This window comes from Plecotus auritus (assembly GCF_963455305.1).
Source record: "Plecotus auritus genome assembly, chromosome: 4".
Lineage (NCBI taxonomy): Eukaryota > Metazoa > Chordata > Mammalia > Chiroptera > Vespertilionidae > Plecotus > Plecotus auritus.
This window is the reverse complement of record NC_137775.1, coordinates 98,048,907-98,073,431: the sequence shown is the minus strand read 5'-3', so window position 1 is coordinate 98,073,431 and position 24,525 is coordinate 98,048,907. Positions and strand designations below refer to the sequence as shown.

The following is a 24,525-nucleotide window of genomic DNA, read 5'->3' as shown; positions in this document are numbered from 1 at the left end:
ACAATAAAACAATTCTGCATAAAGAAACATTTAAAACCCAACCAGAGTGGTTCAGTTTGGTTGAGCATCGCCCTGTGCACCAAAAGGTTGCAGGTTCGATTCCCAGGTCAGGGCAACATGCCCAGGTTTTGGGTTCAGTCCCTGGTTGGGTTGCAAACAATTGATGTTTCTTGCTCTCTCTCTTCCTCTCCCTTCCTCTCTCTCCAAAATCAATAAAAATATTTTTTAAAAGTCTGTTATAAAGAGTAATCATTCAAATATGAAAGTAACAGATCATAAGAGAGAGAAAAATCCCCTTCTCCCTTCAGAAAAAGGAACAGAGCCATGGGAAATATAAATAAGTCATCTGCTACAAAGCACTAAGGACGTGGAATTTTTATTTTTTTGTATAGACATTTGTGGACTATACAATTCAACTTCACAGTGTTTAAAAATCATTTTAAAATTACTATTTCAGTAAAAATAAACCTAGTATTGAGGCCTGTTTTTCTTTAAGAAGTATGGCAGGATGAGCAGAGGTCAGGAGCATCTTTATGTAATCCATGCCACTTTTCCTTCTTTAATCACAGGAAAGAATATAGAACGTGATTACCAGTTGCAAAATTATTTCACAATAAAATTCTTAATTTGTCTAAAAACACTTGTACAACACACAAATTTTCAAAATGTAGGAAGGGCATCTTGCCAGGATTAAAACAATACATTTCAAAGGAATAAAAATGTTGTTATAGTAATTTGGTGATTAGGAACTGACATTATCTATATATGAGAAAAAATTACCTGCTCTGTAAAAAGGGAATATTTACTCAGCAAACAGAGTAACAGACCCTAAGCTTAGAGCTTCTAAGATATTCTATCACACTGCATCTAGGTAGGAAAACAATGTAGACGGCAATGAGGCTTAAATAAGTTTCTCACCATTATGTGTGGCATATATTTAAGTGTAAGAGACTGAATAAAGAAGATGAAAACTTAGAAATTACTGTAATAGAAGTACAGGGTTAGGGATTGTGAGGTGGAAGTACAATCATTCCCAATTAAAAAAAAAATTTTTGTTTTACTTTAGAGAGAGGAAGGGGGGGGAGAGAGAGAGAGAGAGAGAGAGAGAGAGAGAGAGAGAGAGAAACATCAATGTGCCTCTTGCACATACTCCAACCAGGGATTGAACCCGAAAACTGGCTTTGTGCCCTGTGACTCAAACCCGCCATCTTCTGGTCCATGGGAAGATGATCCAACCAACTGAGCCACACCAGCCAGGGCTCATTCCCTAATTTTTTTTTTTTTTCATTCCCTAATTTTTAATGCTAATCTTACTGTCCTGTAAATCACTTTGTAAAAGAGCCATAATAGAAACAAAATGCCCACTTTGAGAATGCTGTTTATGTATGACACTACGACTGTACATTTATAATTTACAGCTCTAAAAATGAAAGAAATAAACCCTTTCTTCTTAAAGCAGATTTTGGAGTCTTGGTTTTAAATGTTACTTTTACAACAGTAATGCTCGTCAAAAAAATGTAATCATGGGTTTCTCATTAAGAAGAGTGAGTTGTTATCACATTATTAATGGTGGTAAAATTACTTTTTATCTTGGTGTTTAGTAACATTAGTAGAAAAATTATTGGTAGTACTACTATAATTCAGATGGTTGAGAATCACACTAAGATGACATTAAAAAACAGCCTTTATTTAGCTCAGGAAGATACAGGCCTGCTTACTAATTAGCTGTGGATCTTGACCACCTGACTTTCCTTCCTCTGGACCTCAAGATCCTCATCTATAAACAAGAGGGCTGCACTAGAAGGTATTTCCCAACCTTCCTCTACCTGGCCCTTCCCACTTTATGGCTTTGGTGATTTAAGATTCAGACTGGGGTTTTCAAGGACAGAAAGGAAAACAGTAGTAGAAACAACCCACTAAACTGGAGGGAAAAAAATGGACACGTTTACAGAAAGAAATGGACAAATTAGCCCTACTCAGTTTGTCTCATGGATAGAGCCTCGGCCTAGGGACTCCATAGTTTGATTCTGCAGAAGGGCAGTACTTCCATTGCAGGCTCCTCCCCTGAACAGTCCTGGTCGGCCCACGCAGGAGGCAATCAATTGATGTGTTTCTCTCTGTCTCTCCCTCTCTCTTGAACTCTAAAAATCAACTGGAAAATACCCTCGGGTGAGGATTTAAAAAGTAAGCAAACAAACAAAAACATTAAAAAAAAAAAAAGAAATTGTCAAATTAAAAAGGCATAACAGTTTAGGAAAGATCATGAGCTTCATTGTCAAAATTCGTTTGAACAGAAATTTCAGTTATATTGAAGTTAGGTGAGATAGTGAGAAATGCTAGAGTTGCAGACTTAGAAATGTTATCTGTAACACAAGAATACTTCACAAATCATCCAAGAAATCCTCCCAAGATCCCTCAGTACATAGGGAAAGATGTCATACTTCCTGGCTTAATCATCCATAATTCTGCCCTGATACCATTACCTACTATTTTCCAACAGATTATTCCCTCCAGCCAATTTTGCTTCATCATTTCAACAAATCAAGGATTATCTCCCCTTCATTATCACTCAATGTTCTATTTGAAACGCATTTTCCCTTCTCTCACCTTATAATAATAGTTTATCATACTCTAACCATGTTTGAGGCACATTCTAAGTGCTTGACAGGTAATCACTTATTTAATTACCTCAACAATCCTAGGAAGGAGAGTAAATATATTGTTTATGATTACACGGTAGCAGAGTAGGATTCCAACACCGGTAGTCTGGCTCCAAGGAGCCTATTGTCTTAATTTGCCAACTAGTCCTTCTAAGCTCAGGGTAATCAAGTTCTGACACTTTCTTGAAGTTCTCATCTGCTTAGCAATTATTCCTGCCTCTTGAATCTTTAAGTAAACCACTAATTTGCCATTTACCATGGGACCTAGCCTGTTATTTATCTTTTGTGCATATGTTCTATCTTTTCTAAAAACAGGATCTTGTCTTATTTATTATGTAACACTATTCAGAGCATAAAAGAACTTACCATCTGGGCACTGAAGTGCTTATTAATAAAACTATGATAGCATTTAATACTTATGGCTCGAAGATATATACCAGGCTCCAGGTTAAGTACTTTATATGTATTATCTCATTTAATCCTCACAATAACCCTGTGGTAGGAATTAACATTGCCCCCTCTCCAGTATTATAGAGGAGGAAACTGAGGCTTAGAAAAGCTAATTAGCTTGCCCAAATATCAGAAAGTGGTAGTGACAGTCTTACTAAGAATCTATGCCATACTCTTAATCTCCAGCCAACCACAAAACACTTTGAAGAATCAGTCCTAACTTACTCTTACTCTGCAGCACTATACTGAACATTAAGGATTCAGAATTAGAGTTATAGCTGTTACCCTCAAGAAACTCACAACCCATTAAGACTTCTAGACCAAACTTTGATATCACTGGTAGAGTCACCATTATCAAAACTTACATATTTTAACTTTTAAGTGAAAAAGAAATCCAAAAATTCTTGGAAACTCTTTTGCACACTATTCTTCTCTCTTCAGCTCTCCCACTTCATTTACCCTAGGATTCATCTCTCCAGTTTCTGTATTAGAGCAGAAGGGTTCCGTTAATCCTAACAACCATTTCAATGTCTAAATTTAATTTAGTGATAGATCAGACTCAAGGGTCTAAAGAATGAATTCCATGCCCATATGAAATACGGACAATGAAAGCCAGCTAGAAAAAAAAAAAAAAAAAAGAAAAAAAAATGATAAGGAGAAGCAATGAAAAGAGGGATATGAAAGTTCCTCTGTAAAGCAAAGACAATAAAAAAGTGAGAAAGGCAGGAAATGGACACAAATAGGTGAAAGTAAGAGTTCAGAATAAATTCAGTGCAGACACATAAATGAAAACTCTAAAATCGAATCAATTTTTTGAATGCTGACTCCTTTAATTATTTCTTTTCCTAAACTGTAGTGGAAACAACCAAAAAAAATATGTACATAAAACAGCCACTGAAAAACCATTAATTATAAACACTAGAGGAGGGTTTTTTTCCCCCTGAGAAAACACTCATTTTAGAATTTCAGAGCTACAAAAAGACCTTAAAATACTATCTGATCCAACCCACTCATTTTACAATTAAAACAAGTCTCAGAAAGGTTAAATAACTTTAACTTGCCCAAGATCAGATAGGAACTTAGTAGCAACACTCCTGAATCTCTTCCCAGTGTCCATTCCTACCACACTAGGCTTCCGAGAAATAGTGTATCTTTCTCTTCCCTTTTCCACTCTTAACCATTAAAATAATTTCTGCATAAGCATCTCAGAATCCCCTTATTATCCTAGTTCCTATTGGAGAAAATAATAAGATATTCTGGTCTAACTGAAACAATAAGATAATTATATTATTCCCAAAATCAGTAATCTTAAATTGGGTCTTAATTCCTACCAGTTAAGAAATGCAAACATTTCCCAGAAGAGCAGAAAGATGAAAGATCACCATAAACTGACCAAAAGTAAGCCAAGTACATACTAGTAAACTATAATCCCTCTGGAAAGGAATCAGGCCCCAAAGCCCTGGAGGCTAGATGACTGCTAATGGAAGTACAATGGGTATTACGTATTTTCCCTTTTCTATTTTATATCCTCCCAAATAACCTGTCTCCTATCTTTCTGACATACTAGAGGCCCGGTGCACAAAATTCATGTGCAGGTATGGTCCCTAGGCCTGGCCAGCGATCAAAGCACAAGCATCTGGCACGGAAGGGCATGTCCCAGCTGACTTCTGGGCCCTGGGCAGCACCTGGGCCCCGGGACACCCCCTTCCGCCTGAGTCATCGGGCCCCACCTGGCTCCCTCAGCGCCTAGGAGACGGGCAGCAGCCCCACCCCCCTGCCGCTGGTCACCGTCTGCGAGTGATTGGCTGGGTGATCGGGCCCCACTCGCATCCGCCTTGGCCTGGCACCGCCCGCTCACCTGCTCCACCATCCCGCCATGGTCCCGCTCTTGTCGGGGCCAGCAGCGCCTCCACTGCCGCTGCTGCCAGTGCTGCATCGCTGATGCCCGCCATGTTCCACACCGCCCCCTGGTGGTCAGCGCATGTCATAGCGAGCAGTCGAACTCTGGGTCGAGGGGACAATTTGCATATTAGGCTTTTATTATATAGGATGTTGATTCCAGGAGCCTGTAAAGAAAGGGGAAAGCCCTGGCCAGTGCAGCTTAGAAGGATCATGGGTTCGATTCTCGGTCAAGGGCATGTATCTTGGCTGCCGTTTCCCTCCCTACTCCAGATTGGGGCTTGTGTGGGAGGCAAGCAATCTGTGTGTCTCTCTCACATCTATGTTTCTTTCTTTCTCTCCCTTCTCCCTTCCTTCCACTCTCTCTCTCTGGAAAGCAACAGAAAAGAAACCCTTGGATGAGGATTAACAAAACAAATAAAAGGGCCAGGCCTGTGTGGCGCAATTGGTTGAGCATGGGCCCATACACCAGGAGGTCACCAGTTCAATTACCAGTGAGAGCACATGCCGGGGTTCTGGCTTGATCACCAATAGGGGGGATGCAGGAGGCATATGATGGATGTTTCTCATCAATGTTTCTCTCTCCCTCCCTATCCCTTCTTCTCTCTGAAATCAGTAAAAACAAATTAAAAAAAAAAACATATTTAAGAAGGGGGAGAGTAATAAAATAGAGTATCATGTCACTTTCAGCAAAGGTGGCTTTTTGATGGGAACTATCTTGGCCAGGAAATAATGGGACAAGGGATAGGAGAAGAGTTTTAAGGTAAACCTGCACACCTGTTCTTTTAGCCATGAAAACACTAGGAAGTCCTACAAATGTGTTATATATTCTCAGTATTTCCCGCTACTGCCAAGTACTTGCAGATATTCTGGGCCAGAAGGAACTCATCCTGGGTCATTTCTGTGGTCTATGAAAAGTCTGCTGCTTATATTCCTTGATAAATTGCCAGTCACCATTCACCAGATTATTTGAGCTGAGTGACTTGGAAATTAGCTACAATAGTACCCCTTTATCCACTGTCTCACTTTCTGCGGTTTCAGTTACCCCAGTAAATGGAAAGTTCCAGAAACAAACAATTCATAGGTTTTAAACTGCACACCATCCGCTCCATCCCACCCAGGACATGAATCATCCCTTCCTCAAGCTTATCCACACTGTGTATGCTATCCACATGTTGGTAGCTGGCTAGGTATAGCAGTTGTGGTTGTGTGTGTGTGGGGGGGGGGGGGGGGGCTGTTGAGTCTCTCTCATCATTGATGTTTCTATCTGTCACTCCCTCTCTCTGAAATCAATTTTAAAAATAATTAAATAAATAAAATAAAAAACTAAAAGATACAAAGAGACATTTTAAAGTTGGGTGGGGGAGGAGTGAATTAGTGACTCACTGAGCTTAAGAAGTAAAGAAAGAGTAACAAACGACCAATAAGAACAATGGAGTCATTAACAGCTAAAGAGGAAAAGTCAGGAAGGGAAGGGGGGGATTTCACTGGGGGGAGGGGTATTGGGTGTGCAGCTGCTAGAGATGGTATTTAAGCATATTTAGTTTCAAGACATAGGTGAAAATCTGGGCCTCAAATTTGGAAGGCCTGAAGTTTAGACAGAAGGTATAGATTTGAGACCTAACAAAGCATGGCAATGACTGAGTTTTTAGAGAAAGAGAAGATAACAGAAAAACATTTAGATAACAGCATTCCTCAGAAACTGTACTTTGAAAACAACCTAACTTTCCAAATGACTAGTACTTTATTCTACAGATATAGAATATTTGGACTAATTTATTCTAAATGAAAGCTAAAAAATCAATCTTTCTTTCCTAGGCTATGAATTGACAGAAAGTCATTAGTGGGTAAGAAAGGGCAAAAAGGCCCTGTCTGTCATTTCAGAGGAACATGAATATATGAATATATTCATTTAACTGAAAAAAGTTAGTCCTTTTATCCATGTTGGCTGATGTGGACATTTGACATTTTTCTCTTCAATTAACATATTTTTGTTGATAAAAATATATATAAGCCACATAAATGTATAATTTTGGTTAGTCAAAATAGATGTTTATCCCCAGCATCAATGATTAACTTGTTGAACCCTAATCAGTGTGGCTCAGTTCCTTAAGTGCTGTCCAGTACACCAAAAGGTTGTGGGTTGCATCCCTGGTCGGGGAGCATGCAGGGGGCAACCAACTGATGTTCTCTCTCACTTCAATGTTTCTCTCTCTCTCTCTCTCTCTCTCCTCTCTCTCTCTCTCTCTCTCTCTCCATTCCCCTCTCTCTAAAATCAATGAAAATATGTCCTCAGGTGAGGATTTTTTAAAATGTTAATTAATTAAAAACCATTATCAAACATCTTCCGGCATCTGGAGCGGCTTTGGTCGCTGCCCGGAAGCCTCCGGGAGGAGGTGGCGGTGAAGGTGGAGGTGAAGGTGAAGGTGAAGGTGAGTGAGAGGAGGGGCAGATGCAGATTTTGGGGGAGAACGTGCTGGGCCTCGGGAGTCAGTTGTGCAAAGAGCCTGAGGCTCCCAACAATCCTTTGGTGACACAGGAGCGGCTGCCGCTGGGCTGGGAACCGGGAGGGAGGAAGCCCTGGATCCGATGGGGTCACGGGGACAGTAACCACTGGACCACTGACCCAGAACAGAAGCCACTGGACCACTGACCCAGGACAGAAGCCACTGGACCACTGACCCAGGACAGAAGCCACTAGACCACTGACCCAGGACAGAAGCCACTGGACCACTGACCCAGGACAGTAGCCACTAGACCACTGACCCAGGACAGTAGCCACTAGACCACTGACCCAGGACAGAAGCCAAGCAGAGGACCAGGAGGCTGAGGAGGGCGGCCCCAGAGCCCTACCCAGAGGTGTCCAAAGACAAGAAAAATCTAGAGAAGGAACCGCCAGTCATGACAAATGCTGCTGAGAAGCCAAGGAACAGAGGGTGTAGCCAACGGCTCTAGCTGGGGGCTCAGTGGGTAGAGCATCGGCCGGTGGACCAAAGGGGCCCTGGTTCGATTCCCATCAAAAGCACACGTACCTCTAAAAATCAATGGAAAAAAATACCTTCGGGTGAGGATTGAAAAGTAAGAAAAATAGAAGTGACCAGCGGACTTAGAAACCTAAAGGTCACGTGTGACTGACTGGCTGCGTTGAGAAACGAGGGGAAGAAGTGGTGGAAATAATGACGACGGAGTAGTTCCCAAAGGTTTGCTATGGAGAGGAACAGAGTGTGGACTCAAAGGGGAGATTTTTTTATTTTCTTATTTTGTTTTTATTTTTGTTTCTTTTAAAGACAGAAGATATCACAGCAGCGCCTTTTAAAGCTTTTCCAAGAAAGCCACAGAAAGGACTGCCTTTACATTGTCACTTGTCACATACACACTTAAAAGGATGGAAACTAAAATTTCACAAAACAATACTCTTGTTATGTGTGAAGCATTCTCATTTTTTTTTCATTAAAACCCCCTAAAAAGTTAAAAAAAAAATCTTCCAATTTAGTAAGTAACAAAATAACTTTCTTATATAGATGAAAAAAGGGAAGAATTTAAATAAGTGAACCAAACCACTGACCTGATTTCTATCACCATATGTAAGTCTTGCCTCTTCTTGTATTTTTTATAAATGGCATCATTTGGTACATTTGTATGCCTGGCTTCCCTTGCTCTGAATACTATTACTGAGATTCATACATACTGTTGTGTTCATTCCTATTATGAAAAAAGCTGCTATGAACATTTTGGATCAGTTTTTTGTGGACATGTACTTTATTCCTCTTGGTACAGGATTTCATTTAAGAAGGGGGGCCTGGCCATTGTGGTTCAGTGGTTGAGTGTTGACCTATGAACCAGGAGATCACGGTTTGATTCCCAGTCAGGGCACATGCCCGTGTTGTGAGCTTGATCCCCGTGTGGATCATGCAGGAGGCAGCCAATCAGTGATTCTCTATCACTGATGTTTCTCTCTCTTTCTTTCTCTCTCTCCCTCTCCATTCCTCTCTGAAATCAATAAAAAATGTATTTTTTTTTTAAATGGGGAGGTTGCCCTGGCCCATTTTGGCTCAGTGGTTAAGAGTAGCAGCCCACAGACGGACAAAAGGGATGCAGGTTCAATTCCCAGTAAAGGGCACATACCTCGGTGGTAGTTTGATCACAGCCCAGTTGGGGCATCAGCAGGAGGCAACCAATCAATGTAACTCTCTCACATCGATGTCTCTCTCTCTCTCTCTCTCTCTCTCTCCCCCACCTCTCCTCCCTCCCTCCCTTCCACTCTGTCTAAAATTCAATGAAAAAAATATCCTGGGGTGAGAACTTAAAAAGGGAGGGAGGTTTCACATATAAATTATCCTGCGAAGTCATATAGTATAGATCAGTGGTCGGCAAACTCATTAGTCAACAGAGCCAAATATCAACAGTACAATGATTGAAATTTCTTTTGAGAGCCAAATTTTTTAAACTTAAACTTCTTCTAATGCCACTTCTACAAAATAGACTCGCCCAGGCCGTGGTATTTTGTGGAAGAGCCACACTCAAGGGGCCAAAGAGCCGCATGTGGCTCGCGAGCCGCAGTTTGCCGACCACGGGTACAGATAAGTGGATTGATTTATATATAGTAGTAAATATAGTTACATATATAAAATGCAAAAAAATAGAAAATTTACCTATCTGTGTATCTATCTACCTGTATGTGTGTATGTACAGATGACCCCTGAACAACACCGGTGTGAACTATGCTGGTCCACTGACACATGGATTTTTTTTTCAATAAATAGAGTAAATGTGTTTACTCTTCCTCCTGATTTTCTCTAGCTTACTCTATTACAGAACACAGTATATAATACAAACCATAGAAAACATTAATAAACTGTTTATGTTATCAATAAGTCAAAGGCAAGCTGAGTACAGTTGGCTCTCCATAAAGCAGATTACTCACCACAGATTGAAAATACCTTTTGGCCCAGCCGGTGTGGCTCAATGGTTGAGCATCGACCTATGAACCAGGTGGTCACGGTTTGTGGGGCACATGCCTGGGTTGCAGACTCGATCCCCAGTGGGCGACATGCAGGAGGCAGCTGATGAATGACTCTCTCTCATAAGTGATGTTTCTATTTCTCTCTCCCCCTCTCCTTTCCTCTCTGAAATCAATAAAAGTTTGTGTGTGTTTTTTTAAGAAAATATCTTTTTGGGTCGCAATTGGTTAAATCCATGGATATGAAGGGCCAACTATAGTTAAGTTTTGGAGGAGTCAGAAGATATACTTGGATTTTCAGCTTGGGGAGCAGGTGGGCAACACCCCTATCATGCCTTGCTCAAGGGTCAACTGCACACACACCCATAAACATATGTATGTAAATGAGTAGATTCTAAGAAGTCCATCCAGGACCAACAAAGATTCATTAAAATAATTTATAAAGTGAAAATCTAAGATGGGAAAGATGACCATCTCAATTTTTCTTAATAAGTATTATGTATTGACTTAAGAGTAATTCAAAACAAATCTCTCCATGTAAATTACCCTGTTTTGCTTCAATGAAATAATCTTCTCATAACAAATCTCCTTCCCAAACTAGAATTTCAAAACATTAAGTGTTATCATCCATCATGTAATAATTTTTAAGGTAGAGGCAAAACCTAAAATGTGTTATGATTACAAGATTTTATTTTGTCTTGCCTTTTTAAAAAGTTAAACATGGAAATAATTCCATCGGTTAATATTTAACATGAGTAAAGACTATTTTATCTTCATTCAAAATATATTTTCTCCATTCCTAAAAGTAATTCACTGTAGTCTTAAGTCTGTGATAGAGACATTTGACTTTCAAATTTCACTGTGTAATTTTCATATGACAGAAAAGGAGGTACTTTAATTTCCAGAGGCAGGAAAGAAACATATGCACAAATCTTATTTCTGAAGAGATCAAACTGAAATTTCCAACTCTGCTTCTGACAATCAAATGGTCATTTTCAAGACACTAGGAGTGGCTCCTCATTTAACATCATCTATAAATGCCAAGATGGAGGCAGAATATTACAAATGGTTCTAGAATTAACCACTGCCTGCTCCCCCCCACCACAACTACAAAAGGGAAAAGAACCCTCTTCTAGTCTTTGATCTTTCTTCATCTTTATTCCTCCTTCCAAAACATGAGCAATTTCAAGAACAAACAATTTAAATGTACTACATTTTTTATCTTAAAAAAACATTTTTAGTATTTGGATGTCCCATTATTTTACTCTGAAAATACATCATTTTCATTTTCCTAATAATTGTACCTCTTTCTAAAGAAAACAACCTTGATTAACTATTACATAAATGACAGCAGCTCCAAACAGCTACAATTCCCAACTTACTTTCAATATCTTTTGTCTGATTGTTTGAGAACTAAAATAAAATTTTATTCTTATTTTTAAAGTGTTTTTCTTCCAGACCAAGGGTAGAACACAGGTATAACAAATGTGTAGACCCTATATTCCTTCTGATGATTCTTTTCTCTCATTAACCAGATGTTTTCCAGAAGACTAGAATTAAATACTAAATGAAGCATAAAATGAACTTGCCCCTTTTGAGGACTATGGTCTTACATGTTTAAGTTTCAGCAGAGTGTAGGTCAATTCTCATCATAACAAACTGTAAGTAACAAATTATTTTCAGTACTTGAATTTCAGTGTTTCAAATACTGCTAAAATATCCTTAGTAACCTGTGAGCTACAGAGATTAAGGAGACAAGGCTACATAAGGTCCTATTATAAAGTATCCTAACCTGTCTCATTGGCAGAAGTCTCTTTTATACAATAAATGAATATCTTCTTTGCAAATTAAATCACACTTAAGTGGCTATTGTTTTTAAGTCAATAGTTATGTGATTTATTTACCAATGTCCACCCAGTTTCTGATGAGTGTAGATTTAATTTTCTTTACACTTTGGGAGATTAATGTCAGAAATTAAAAATGCACTATAGAAAATTCAGAAATGTAAAATAATGAAAAAACAAAATCTAATTATTAATCAGCTAGGTTAGAAAGCTCAAATAGTTTAAAAATTATAGCATTAAATAATTATAGAATTTAGTATGCCAAAATATGTATAATACTGATTCTTCTTTAGGAATTGTGATGATTATACAGGGTGGGGCAAAAGTAGCTTTACAGTTGTTCGTATGGAAATAATACAATAATTAATAAATACTACAAGAATCAACTGTTTTGGGTACTCACAAGTGTAAACCTACTTTTGCCCCACCTTATATTAAAGGCCTATAGTGGCTATTCCTAATGCCAGGTATATTATGCATGTTACTGTTAAATAAAGCAGTATTAATGTCTAACAGTGTCATCTGAGTTAGCCTTGAATTTAGCTGTTTTAACATGTCCTTATTTTTTTGTCATTTTATTCATTTAAAATTATTTGCCCACCCCCAAACTCAAAAGAAGCCACACCTGAAGGTAAATGACTTACAAACATTCCCAATATTTACTGTGTAGATGTGAGAATTCAACTCATGCTTAATTTTGTAACTGAAATGTGGTTGATAATTTTATGATACGGTCTACCACAAGTTAAAATGGACAAAAGTCAGTAATTAAAATATCTAAAAACTGAAAATGAGCTTTTAATTATAAAAGACACTTTAATGAAGTTCCTAAAGTATGATTTTGTGTAAATAAAACTATAATTTTAATCTATATGTGGCATATACACCATCATAGAATATTGTAAAATTTCTAATTACCCAGTGTAGTTAAACTATTCCCTAATCTCATGTGATTCCTTACTACTTTATATTGAAAATAAAACACTACCTGAAGACGAACCACTGTTCAATCAAAAAGACAACCCAGCTTTCAATAATAATAACTTATACAGCTATAGAAAAGGAGGTTCTTCTGTAGTCTGATTCCTCTTAAGCTAAGAAACGTTTAGGAAACTAAAAATAACCCAAGATATGTATTCTTTTCCAATCCAAGAATAAGCAGAAATTTTAAGATTTAATTAGTCATCTAATCCAATATTTTTTAAGTTCTTCGTGTTGAACTGGTTAACATTATGTTTTACAAAAGACATTCACCCCAAATTTCCCCAAAGAAAAAAATTATTCAGAAACATGCTTGTTTTGTAAAATGTTGGAAAGACAAAAGACCTCATAACATGTAAGCCTGTTCTAGAAAAATAAAACATTTCACGAAGACCATTTTTTATTATTTTTTTTAAATCCCAAATAGTGACAACTAGTCTGTTGGTTAGAGTTCAGCTTTAAAGAGTGTTACTAATTAGCTAAGTAAAATTACCATTCAATGAGACACTAATAAGATAACATAATTAAATAAAAATTATAACTTTGTTCTTAAGAAGTTAAACTTACATCTCAAGTATAAATCATATCCAAGAGAGACATAAAACAAGGCACATTAGAAACAAATGAGTAAACTAAATCATGTTTCTCACAAATGAATGTTATTAATAATTCTCATTTAAAATGTGTATTTTAAAAATAATTATTATTCATTATTTTTAAATGTATTTTTTCTGTAGATGTCCTAAATTGGGTAGGGCCATAATTGTAGCTTGTTAAATGGAGGTCAGTTGGAAAGAGACAAACAGAAAGTGCTAAGTGAAGGTATGCAAAATAAAAATTTCCCGTAAGAATAATTTTTAAGTCTATCTTGACTTTTTATTTAAACAGCAAAAGAAAAAGCTACCATAATTCTCTAAAGTAAAAACCCTTGGCGGAGGGGGGGGGAGGGTAGGTAGCAGAGCTCCATAGAATATTAAAAACACTAAACCAAAATACTGCTTTAACTTTTCCCTTGTACACAATGTAACAAAATGAGAAGACAATAAAAATAAACACTCCTGTCTACCCTCAGAGAGGCAAAGAAAGCTCCCATTCAATACTAAGCCTTATTCCACTGGAAAACATACTCCTGAAAAGTAAATCCAAAACCACTAGCTCAGCTTCATGCAGAATTTACTGAATGGCGGCCAAACGTAGTACACGCTGTCCTGAACACACCGAAGTGTATCTGCAGTTCTGCGTTCTCCACTTCCACTTGTACCTTGCTATGCTTCCGCCACCTGTGCAGAAACTGATTTTTTTAAATGAGACTAAAACGTTCCTCCAGGCTCATCAATCGAAAGAGGTCAATCTACACGCCGACGCCTCTATTTTTATTTTTAATAATCCACACAGGGTTTGACTCCTACACTATCGCCAGCACAAGCTTTTTAAACATCAGTAAGGGGGAAGGCGTTATAATGTCCCAGGAGCAAAATGAACAGGGAGCCCTAAAACAACTTTGAACTGGCTTTCAGGTGGCACTGGAATAATCACCTGTTGGGACGGGCGCCGCACTGGCACCTCCAGGAGCGCCTGAGAGCGGGAAGGTCATTCGTCCCAGGGCGGCAGGTGAGGCGGGGAGCGCGCATCCACACCCACCGCCCGGGAGCGCAAACCTAAAGCGAGGAGCGCAGAGCCGGCCGCTCCGTCATCCTCGCCCTCCACGGGCCCCGCCGGACCAGCGAGGCTCCATCGCGCCCTCGGCGTCCCGGCGCACGGCTCTCCCCGGTGGACTTCTCCCGCCGCCCGGGCCCCGTAAGGCGAAGTTTCTCTCTCGCCCGCGGCGGCTGCTGCTCACGCGCCGCCCGCCTCTGCGCGGGTCCCGCCGCCTGCTCCGGGCGGCCGCGGTCACGAGCGCCGGGCCTCGGGCGAGTCGGGACCGCCGACGGGAGCCGGAGCCGGGACCTGTCAACCCGGGCGGGAAACAAAAGCCGGTAAGAACGAGCGGGCGCGACCGGCCTCGCCTCCGCGAGAGGGAGCACGGCGGGACGGGGAGCGGCTCCCGCGGCCGCCCGGCTCCACGCCTCCGGGAGGGAGCACTGGCCCCGCGGCCGGGCGGGCGCAGAGGGGCCCCGCAATGGGGCTGGGGCCTCCGCCGCGCTGGCCTCGAGGCTCCCCGGGCCCCGCTCGCTCGGACGCACCGCCCCCCGCTTGGGGAGCCGCGTGAGGCGTGAGGGGGCGGGGAGGTGGCGCGGCAGCGACTGGACCGCGAAGGAGGAGATTCGGCTCCCAGGGCGCCACGGCCGCCCGCCCGATCCCTGCGGCCGTGGAACCGATACCTGTCGCTGCGGTAGTTCGTCGGCTCCGTCTCTTTCCGCCTCACCCGCGCGCCGTTTGCCCTCAGCCCGCCCAGCAGGCTGCCCGCGCGCCGGACGCCGCCGCCCAAGACTGGCAGCGCCCGCGAACCGGCCCGAATCCCCCGGGCAGCGCCCGGCGCCGTCCCGCCCCTGCCGTTCGCAGGACCCGCCTTCCATTGGGCCCCGGAGCTGTCAGTCCGCCCCCAAAAGGCGCGCGGGCTCTTGTTCTGCTTGTCTGGATTGGTAGCTGCGAGCCGTTCATGCAAATGAGACCCCGCCCCCGTCCATTTGCACCTCCGCCTTAGTGTAACCTCCGCCTCTTCACGCCAGCCCACGTGTCTGACCCTAGCCCTTTGTGGGGCTGGAGGGAAGGGATGGAGGAAACTGACTGACCGCCCACCACCACCCTACACGCGCGCATATACACACCACACACACACACACAAACACACAACACACCACACTCACAGAACTACACACCACACACACACACACACACCTACCCTTACTTCCAGAGAAAGTAATGCCTGAACCAGCTAGTTGACTTTACGAACCTCTCAAACATTAGATTCCATGTGATTGAGATAGCAAAGTACCGTAAAAAAATGTTTGTGTTCTCTACCAGCACTCCTCCCCCAAAGGGTAGGTCCGCTGAGCAAACTCAGCTGCAAGAGGGAGCCAGGCTCCTCCAAGTAGATGGCCAACTCTGAGTTGCTCCCATGGAGATTCCTGGGCCTTGGGGAATAACTAGATCAGTCCCCTCGTTTTTTGAAAAACAGAAACCTTAAGTCCCATATGGGACTTCATAGTTACCTATGGAAACCTAATGTCTCACAGCTAGATTAGAAGCCGAATTTCATAACTCCAAATCTGCTCTCTCCACTCTATCACCTTGGTCTCTTAGGTTTTTATGAGGAGCCAATCTGACAAATCATTCCTGCCTTCAAGAGGTGGGGCCTGCAGAAAAGACAGCCAACACTGAAACCTCCTCCAGGGCAAGGGCCCTGTCTCTGTGCCTAGAAGCTTCCCTTTTGACCAGATGCCAGGAAAAGTCCTGAAACAATTTACACATGCATTAATTCAGCAAAACAATGGTGATTAAAACTACTCTGCATACCAACACCAATTGATTAAGCATTTGCTATGCTTACTAATAGCAGGTAGTAAGCACTGTGTGTGCTTTGTGCAGGTATACAGACGTGAGAAGACATTTTTTTGCAGCCCTTGACAGCTTCAGCCTTGGAGACAGTGATATGCACATTACATGGCAGTACTCCTCCTATTACAGGTACTGTGACAGATATCTGCATAGAGCTCAGCGGAAGGTTCCAAGGAGTGAGGAATCAGCTCTTCCTGAGAGAGGCAGGGAAGGCCTCATTGAAGAGGTGATCCTAGAGCTGAGTCTTAAAAGATTGTGTTTGGCCCTAACTGGTTTGGCTCAGTGGATAGAGCGTCGGCCTGCGGACTCAAGGGTCCCAGGTTCGATTTTGGTCAAGGGCATGTACCTTGGTTGCGAGCACATCCCCAGTGGGGGGTGTGCAGGAGGCAGCTGATCGATGTTTCTCTCTCATCGATGTTTCTACCTCTCTATCCCTCTCCCTTCCTCTCTGTAAAAAATCAATAAAATATATTTAAAAAAAAAAAAAGATTGTGTTTGCCAGGTGGAGGGATTTGGAAGAGGAAGGAAAGGGACTCCCAGGCAGTGGGAGGATACATGAGCAAAAAGAATACCGGGAGCCGGGCTGGTGTGGCTCCATGGTTGAGTGTTGACCTATGAACCAGGAGGTCATGGTTTGATTCCTGGTCGGGTTTGTGGGCTTGATCCCCAGTGTGGGGTGGGGTATGCAGGAGGCAGCCAGTCAATGATTCTCTCTCATCATTGATGTTTCTGTCTCTCTCTCTCCCTTCCTCTCTGAAATCAACAAAAATATACATATTTTCAAAATACAGACTTGGAAAAACCTAGTAATTGAGGGAACAGCAAGGAGCAGTGTGGGCAAATCTGCAGGGCTGTGTGGCCAGGTCACATGCTCTGGGCCCAGGCTCTTCCAGGAGGAAGACAGAGAGGCCCCGAGGCTGCCAGGCTGTGTTGTAACACACCTCAGCAAACAACAGGCCCTGTACATACTGCTGCAGGCTTTTCTTCCTAGGCCAGAATCTGTGGGGAACAGTCAGTTCCATAGCTCCAATGGCAGCCTCACTGGCCCCACCCACTCTCAGAAGACCATGCCCATCACTACACTTGCCCTACTCAGCATTTGGAGACATATAAGCTTGCAATCTCCCTAAATATTGCTGCCCTTTTTTTTTTAAATATATTTTATTGATTTTTCTAACAGAGAAGAAGGAAGAGGGATAGAGAGTTAGAAACATCAATGAGAGAGAAACATCGATCAGCTGCCTCCTGCACACCCCCTACTGGGGATGTGCCCACAACCAAGGTACATGCCCTTGACCGGAATCGAACCTGGGACCTTTCAGTCCACAGGCCAACGCTCTATCCACTGAGCCAAACCGGTTAGGGCTATTGCTGCCCTTTATAATTCAAAGATAATGTGGGCTATGGCTACGGACACCTGGGTCTGGGCCTCATGCACAGAGCAGTTCTATGCCAGGCTTGTCACCACGGCTCATTTTGTGGACATGTGATCTGTGCTTGGCTTAATGCTCTGCTGTCACCATCTTGAAATTCTTAATCATTTTTCAACAAGGCACCCTGCATTTTCATTTTGTGCCAGGACCTGCAAATTAAGTAGCCGTTCCTACCTGTCACTGTTAGTGCCCTGGGAATGTTTGTGTTACTGCTCAAACCACATCTCACCCTTAAAGCATTTGGCATTCACTAGGTTTGTTCACATGTATTCTGTCACTTGATTCTCACAATAGCAATGTGGAGTAGGCCAGTGCCGCTAGTCCCATTTATTAGTTGAGAAAACTGAACTTTAACAGCCTTCTCCAAGCGGCACAGCTAGGAAGCTGCAGAGCTTGTACTTGAACTCAGCCTGCCAAAGCCCTAGTCCAACCACCACGGAGCTACCTCTATATTGGTTTCAGAATTCTTTCAAAGGCAGATTTGTGCAGGAAGGATGTACTGTTTTAAGAGTCAGAACATGTGGTGGAGTGGATATCTGTCATTTCATGGCTACCTATCAACTTTTGAATAGTTAAAAAAAAATAAATGTTGAAATATTCTCAGTCATTCAAATACTGTTTCTGTACTTTTTCCTCTTTGCTTCTGAGGCCCCAATTAAAACATGTTAGACCTTCTCAATACATCCCTTTCTTCTGTATTTTCTATCTTTGGTCCTTCCATGCTTTATTCTAAAATTTTCTTCTCACTATTTTTCAGTTCACTAATTCTCTCTTCAGCTTAAAAAAAAAAATCTCTTAGCCCTAGCGGGTTTGGCTCAGTGGATAGAGCGTTGGCCTGTGGACTGAAGGGTCCCAGGTTTGATTCTGGTCAAGGGCACATGCCCAGACTGCGGGCTCAATCCCCAGTAGGGGGTGTGCAAGAGGCAGCGATCAATAATTCTCTCTCATCATTGATGTTTCTATCTCTCTCTCCCTCTCCCTTCCTCTCTAAAGTCAATGAAAAATATATATTTTTAAAAATCTCTTAAATCCACCATTAAACTCTTAAATTAGGTTATTCTATTTTTTTTTTTTTTTTTTTTTTTTTTTTTTTAGTTCTAGAATTTCTGTGTTGTTCTTTTTCAGAACTGCTATGTCACTTCCTATATCTAGCTCTTAGTTCTCTGCTGTAATTTTCAAGCTTGGCTTTTCTCTCCTTAAGCGTAGTAAGTAGAGCTGTTTTAAGGTCTGTGTCTGTTAATTCCAACCTGGAGTCCCTATGGATCATCTTCCATTGCCATTTTTTACTACTGGTTCTTCCCCATACTTTTTTGCCTTCTCATGTACCTGGTTATATTTTGGGCATTGCATTTTTTTCTTAACCATTTCACCCAGGCCTGTGTGGTTCAGTGGTTAGAGTGCCAGCCTGTGGACAGAATGGTTGCGAGTTTGACCCCTGGTCCCAGTCCAAATGTGTGTGGGAGGAAGCAACCAATTGATGTATCTCTCTCACATCAATGTTTTTTTTCTCTCTCTCCCTCCCTCTCTTCTTCCTCCCACTCCCTTCCTGCCTTCCTTTCATTCTCTCTGGATATCAATGGAAGAAATATCCTTGGATGAAGATTAACAACAAAAACAAACAAACATTAAAAGAATAAATATGGGGGTGGGAACGGCCGAGGGAAGATTAATGGGGGAAAAAGAAGACATATGTAATATTTCAAACAATAAAGAATTTTTTTAAAAAAGAATAAATAAAAAATCATTTGGGGCAAAAATGATACTATTCCTCTGTGAAGAATTTTCATTTGTTTCTACAGATATCTGGGGACACTAGCAAGCTAGGCTCACTGTAACCCAGTTTCAGAACTTGTGATTTCTGAGTCTCCCAGATGACTTAAATCTGGACTGTAGTCTGTGCGAGAGTTTGCTTATTTATGGTTCCCCCTTACTCAATGCTGCAGTTCTTTGAGGTCCCAAAGATGGGGAGTTATTTTAGTTACATATAGCTCCCTAGCAAACTATCCCAAAACTTAGTGGTTTAAAAACAGATGTCAATGGACTTTGCCTTAAAGGGCCAGATGGTAAATATTTTAGGCTTATAGGCCATACACAGCTATTCAACTCTGTTGTTATGATACAAAGTAGCCATAGACAATACATAAAATGAATGACATGGCTAGGTTCCAATTAAACTTTATTTGCAAAAACAGACAGCCATCCTCAAGCTGATAAAGGGTATATATGAAAACCCACAACTAATATCATACTTGAAAAACTGGATACTTTCCCCAGGAAACCAGATAAGGAACAAGGCATGGAGGCTCACTCTTGCCACTTCTATTTAATATTGTACTGAAGGTTCTATCCAGGGCAATTAGACAAGAAATAAAAATTAAAAGGCATCCTGCCCTAGCCGGTTTGGCTCAGTGGATAGATTGTCAGCCTGCGGACTGAAGGGTCCCAGGTTCAATTCCAGTCAAGGGCACATACCCAGGTTGTGGGCTTGATTCCCAAGAGGGGGCATGCAGAAGGCAGCTGATCAATGATTCTCTTTCATCATGGATGTTTCTATCTCTCTCCCCCTTCCTCTCCGAAATCAATAAAAATATATATTAAAAAAATCATCGCATTTTTTTAAAAAAAGGCACCCAGATTAGAAAGGAGAAATTAAAACTATCTCTACTCACAGATATCATAATCTTGTGTATAGAAAATCCTAAGAAATCCCCTAAAAAAACCATTAAACTAATAAAGGAATTTAGCAAGGTTTCAGGATACAAGATGAATAACAAAAATCAATTGTATTTCTCTTTACACTTTCAATGAAAAATCCAAAAATGAAATTAAGAAAAAATTTCATTTATAAAATTGTTTAAAAGAATAAAATACTTAGGAATAAATTTATAAAAGAAATACCAAACTTATACTATGAAAACTTCAAAACATTATTGAAAGAAAACTTAAAAGACCCAAATAATTGGAAAAACATCCTCTGTCCATACATTAAAGAACTTAATATTCCTATGATGGCAATACTCCCCAAATTGATTTACAAATTTAATGCAATTCCATCAGGATCCCAGCTGACTTCTCTATAGAAATTGACAAACTGATTCTAAAATTCATGTGGAATTGAAAGGAACCCAGAATAGCCAAAACAGTATTTTTTAAAAAGTAGAAGAAATCACATTTCCTGATTTCAGAACTTACTACAAAGAAATCAACCCTTGGTACTGGCACACAGATTGACAATGATGAAGTAGAATTGAGAATCCAGAAGTAAACCCACATATTTATGGTCACCTGATTTTTATTTTTTATTTTTAAAATTTCATTTTATTTATTTATTTATTTATTTATTTATTTGAGAGAGAAACATCAATTTGTTGTTCCCTTTATTTATACATTCATTGGTTGATTCTTGTATGTGCCCTGACTAGGGATCAAACCCAAAACCCTGGTGTATTGGGACAATGCTCTAACCAACTCAGGTATCCAGCCAGGCCCTGTGGTTAACTGATTTTTGATAAGGCTGCTAAGTATTGGTGAGTATGTAGAGAAATTAGAGCCCTTGTGCACTACTGGTGGGAATGTAAAATAGTACAGCCTCTGTGAAAAAATGTCATTTCCTAAAATGTTAAACATAGAATTACCATATGACCCAGCAATTGCAATCTAGGCATATACCCAAAAGAATTGAAAACAGGGATTCAAACAGACACTTCTACACCAATGTGTATATAATTATTCATAATAGCTAAAAGGTGAAAATAATATAAATGTCTATCAACTGATGGATGAACAAATATGGTATATCCATACAATGGAACATTATTTGCCATAAAAAAAGGATGAAGTACAGATAGATGCTACAACAGTGAAGAACCTTGGAAACATTATGCTCAGTAAAACAAGCCAGTCACAAAAGACCATATAGTATATGATTCCATTCATATGAAATCTTTCTTGAGAAAATACAGAAGACAGGGAGTAGAGTAGTGATTGCTTAGAACTTGGAGTATGGGGGAAGGAAGGGTAGGAAGATGCCAGGTAAAGAGTTTCTTTTTGAGGTGAGAAACGAGTTCTAGCCTGACCAGTGTGGCTCAGTGGTTGAGCATCAACCTATGAGCCAGAAGGTCAGGGTTCAATTCCCTGTCAGTGCACATGCCCAGGTTGCAGGCTCCATCCCCAGTAGGGGGCATGCAGGAGGCAGCTGAGCAATGATTATCTCTCACTGATGTTTCTCTCTCTCTCTCCCTCTCCCTTCCTTTGTAAAATAAATAAAATATACTTTTTTTTAAAATAAAAAGGAAGTTCTAAAGTTAACTATGGTGATGATTACAAATATCTGTGAATATACTAAAAACCACTGAGTTGGATACTTATTTATTTTTGTTAATCCTCACTAGAGGATATCTTTTTCCATTGATTCTTTCTCTTTTTTTAAATTTTATTTTATTGTTTAAAGTATTACAAATAGTAGTACATATGTCTCCTTTTTTTCCCCATTGACCTTCCCCCGCCCCCCCCCTCCCCACTCCCCCACTCCATACATGCCCACACCCCTGCCCCCTTCCATTCATTTTTAGAGAGTGGAAGGACGGGAGGGAGGAGGAGGAACAGAGTGAGTAAGAGAGAAACATCAATGTGAGAAAGTAAGAGCAATGCTTGCCTCCTACACGTGCCCCGACCAGGCCGGGGTTTGAACCTGCAACCCAGGTATGTGCCCTTGACCAGGAATCAAACCCCTGACCCTTTGGTGCATGGGCCGACATTCTAACCACTGAGCAACATCAGCCAGGGCCTGAGTTGGATACTTTAAATGAGTTAATTGTATGAAATGTGAATGAGTTATATTTCTTTTTTCTTCTTCTTTTTTAAAAAAAATTTCTTTTTATTCATTTTGAATGAGTTATGTCTCAATAAATCTGTTAAAAAAACAAACAGGCAGGCCCGGCTGGTGTGGCTCAGTATTGAGCATCAACCTGTGAACCAGGAGATCACGGTTCAATTCCCCATCAGGGCACATGCCTGGGTTGTGTGCTTGATCCCCAGTGGGGGTGTGCAGGGGCAGCCAATCAATGATTCTCTCTTATCATTGATGTTTCTATCTTTCTCTCCCTCTCCCTTCCTCTCTGAAATCAATAAAAATATATATGTATTTAAAAACCAGGCCATCCACTGGCCCTAGTTTGCTCACTCCTGGATTAAAACAACAGCTACTGTATATATTTGCTCATGATTCAGCAATTTAAACAGAATTCAGCAGAGACAACTGGTCTCTATGTGGCATCAGTTGGGGCAGCTTGAGCAAGCCTGAATGATTTACTTCTAAGATGGCCTTACTCACATAGAAGGCCAATGGGAGCTCCGTGGGATGTTGGCCAGGATCCTTGGTTCTTCTACACATGGTCTCTCCATGAGGCTCGGTTGCGCTTCTCACAGTGTGGTGGTCTCAGAGTAGTTGGACTTCTAAACATGGTAGTTGGCTTCTTTCAAAGAGCAAATGTGGAAGCTGCCAGGCCTTCTTAACGTTTAGTCCTGAAATTTACACTGTCTTTTCCACTGTAGTCCATCAGTTAGAGCAGATCACAGGGCAGTCCAGATTCAAGGGGAGGAAACTAATAATGGTGTGAATACTTAAATACATGGTTCACTGGGGGCTACTAAAGTAACCATTTATCTCTGTCCCTTAATGATTCACTTCCCTCCACATACAAAATATAGTTGCCACCCTTAGGACCCCAAAGTCTCACTGCATTATTGTAATAGGATTGAGCTTTAAGTCTATAATGGCATCATCTAAATCAGATCCAGGTATGGATGAAGTTTCTCAAGTGATGCTCCTCTGGATCTGATGACTTTGAATTAAGACAACTTATCTGCTCCCCACAGGAAATGATGAGGCAGAGAAAGGAAAATCTCAATATATAGTCCTATTCAAAAAGGGTGAAATGGCAGGCACATAGTAGCCACAGGTCCATAGAAATTCTGAAATCCATCTGGACACGTGTCACCAATTCCTTGGTTAGGTCCCTGTTCTTAGGGTAGTTGAACTTCTTACATGACAACTGGCTACCCCCAGAGACAAAATATGGAAGGAAGTTGCCTCCTTAAGTCTTGAACTAGACCTGATACAACATCACTTCCATCACATTCTATTAGGTGAAGTGGATCACAGAGCCCAGAGTACATAGGGCATAAATAGCCATGGTTCATTGGGGGTCAAAGTATAGTCTACCACAGGGGTGCTTTATCAGAATCTCTAACTTTGGTAGGCCCTGAACTCCAATTTTGGACCCATAGTCCTAAGAAGCTTTCAGAAGCATAGCTCAGCCTCTCCAGTGACTCAGATTGGCAAAAGCAGCTTGAGTGCTGGACTCACTTCTCTGGTAGGGTTGCCAGGTTGAACAAATAAAAAATACAGGACACCCAGTTAAGTTTGAGTTTCAAATAAACAACAAATTATTTTTGGTATCAGTATGTTCCAAGTATTGCATGGATATACTTATACTAAAAAGTAATGTTATTTATCTGAAATTAAATTTAATTGGGAATCCTGTATTTTATCTGGTGACTCTAATCTCTCTGGACTCCTATCTTTTCATGTATCATAGTCCAGTAATTCCTCACTATTTTGCTAGAGTTTTTGATGCTTTTAAGATTTAAAAACATTTGTCTAGCATATATATAGTTGTCTTTGACAGGAGGATTGGTCCAAATTCTAAATGGCCTTTCTTTATTTGGGAAAATTCCCTTATTATGAGTTTTACCCCTCAATCTAGAAGTCAGAAGTCAAATCCCCAGTCTCCCTTGCA

The 24,525-nt window shown here is 41.0% G+C and overlaps 1 protein-coding gene across 14 annotated transcripts in view; it reads right to left on the bottom strand.

The window, feature by feature from the left end:
* Positions 1 to 24,525, bottom strand: part of FKBP5 (FKBP prolyl isomerase 5) — a 154,692-nt gene that overhangs the window by 108,031 nt on the left and 22,136 nt on the right. For 5 of the 14 annotated variants that reach the window (XM_080664973.1, XM_080664974.1, XM_080664980.1 and 2 more), the window contains exons 1-2: positions 15,116 to 15,338; positions 14,331 to 14,741 (exon numbers count right to left, since the gene is read on the bottom strand). The exons of 3 other annotated variants lie outside the window; for them this stretch is intronic. The gene's annotated coding sequence lies outside the window, so the exon portion shown is untranslated. Of the gene's footprint in view, positions 1 to 4,968; positions 5,115 to 14,330; positions 14,742 to 15,115; positions 15,339 to 24,525 lie in introns of those variants that run through there. 6 more of the 14 variants (XM_080664983.1, XM_080664970.1, XM_080664977.1 and 3 more) reach the window with 5 other exon arrangements.